General features: G+C 38.4%; 1 pseudogene; it reads right to left on the minus strand.

The window, feature by feature from the left end:
- Positions 1–497: 497 nt before the first annotated feature.
- LOC128117411 (60S ribosomal protein L34-like) lies at positions 498–1322 on the minus strand (annotated as a pseudogene).
- Positions 1323–1744: the final 422 nt, after the last annotated feature.

Below are 1744 nucleotides of genomic sequence, written 5' to 3' on the forward strand. Positions count from 1 at the left end.
CAGAAAAAGAAACGCCATTTCTGAAGGAATTATATTTTCATTTATTTATATTAAGGAAAGATGAGCCCTATCAATTTCTGATGCCAGTGGGGAGACTATATATGTTGCTTCCATAAGTACCTGTACTCTCCCCTTCTAGGGAAACATCACAGGGTATATTAACTAACTCCTCTGTTTACCACATGAAGCAAGGACTTGAACATTCCACACTCTGCATCCTAGGAGATGATGGAAAATCCCCTGACCAAATCTGTATCTAACTTCAGAGTGAAATGAAAGAATATGTAGGTAGAACTGAGGTTAACTTAAGCTACTCAAAGTATTTTACCTCGGTATTTCCTAAGACTGTAAGCAGGAGGGAATAGTTCCTTGTTATTTCCTAACTTGCATGAAATGCCTTGAATGGGGTTTTATCTCATTTGGGGAAAGTGAAGTAAATAATTATTTTTTTCCCACAGACCAAGTCTTAACTTTTATTACTTTAAAAACCTGCATATTTATTTTGCTTCCTGACTCTGTGCTTGTTCCTTTAACACTTTCACAACAATTTTCTCCTCCTCAATAGTGAAAGCCTGTTTGATCCTATCACAGGCAGTTGGCACACATGGAATCACCATAGGCCCTGTTGACGTGCTTCTTTGCCGTAAACAATCTCTTTTTTTTAAACTGGCTTTTTTAAATTATTTTTTAATTGGCCTCCCAAACAGTTCAAGCTAATCGACTGTCTCACTTATCCAGAGGGCCTGATACAGTTGGGGGCTCCTCAGCTATTGGTTCATAGTTCATGTGTTTCCACTAGTTTGGCTATTTGTCCCTGTGCTTTTTCCAATCATGGTCTCAACATCTCTCACTCATACAATCCCTCCTCTTTCTCGCCGATTGGACTCCAGGAGCTCCACATGGGGCCTGGCCGTGGATCTCTGCATTTGCTTTCATCAGTCATTGAATGAGAGTTCTACCGATATATCACCCTTCACAATAGCCACAAATGATATAAAATACCTTGGGGGTAATTCTAACTAAGCAAGTGAAGGACCTATATGACAAGAACTTTAAGTCCCTGAAAAAGAAATTGAAGAAGATGTAAACAATCTCTTAAGGACTTTTGGTCTCACAGCACAAACTTCTCGATGTCTGCCTGGGTATAAACTGCATGAGGATTTAGGTGCTTTCTCAGCCTTCTTGGTATAAAAGTAAACAATCCTGTTGCCAGGGGTTCGAGACAGACTAGTTTTCTTAGAGGCTGTATTGTGGGAAAGCCTACGATGGTATGTCAAATGCCGGACCACTCTGTGTGTGTGTCTAAGCACTGGTCCCCTCATAAATAATTCTTTTATATTGTCAACTTCCTACAAAGTGAGGGAAACACATATTCTTCTTATTCCTTTTGCTGTGAATGGTGTGTGTGTTCCTTTTTGTTTAGTTAACTTTCCCAAGGCTGAAAAAGATACAGGCAGTGTATGCTAAAGATAATCAAGTATTCCAGTTGCTGACAATTACTTAAGAAAAGCTCATATAATCTTCCACAAAATTTATTTTAACAACTGTTTGGAAATTATTCCTAGAAATGTGTTCTTGATAAAAGAATGAAATCTCTACAGTAACAAAATGTCTTATCAACATTTCAGAGCTTTGTTTTAGTGGATGCATCTCTAGTCCATCACCTTAACCACTCCAGAACTTGTGGAAGTATTTCTAAATATGACAACAGCAGGATGACCACCAATGATGTGAGAAATTAACT

This window comes from Peromyscus californicus, unplaced genomic scaffold (assembly GCF_007827085.1).
Source record: "Peromyscus californicus insignis strain IS unplaced genomic scaffold, ASM782708v3 Scaffold_10__1_contigs__length_136768540, whole genome shotgun sequence".
NCBI classification, from domain to species: Eukaryota; Metazoa; Chordata; class Mammalia; order Rodentia; family Cricetidae; genus Peromyscus; species Peromyscus californicus.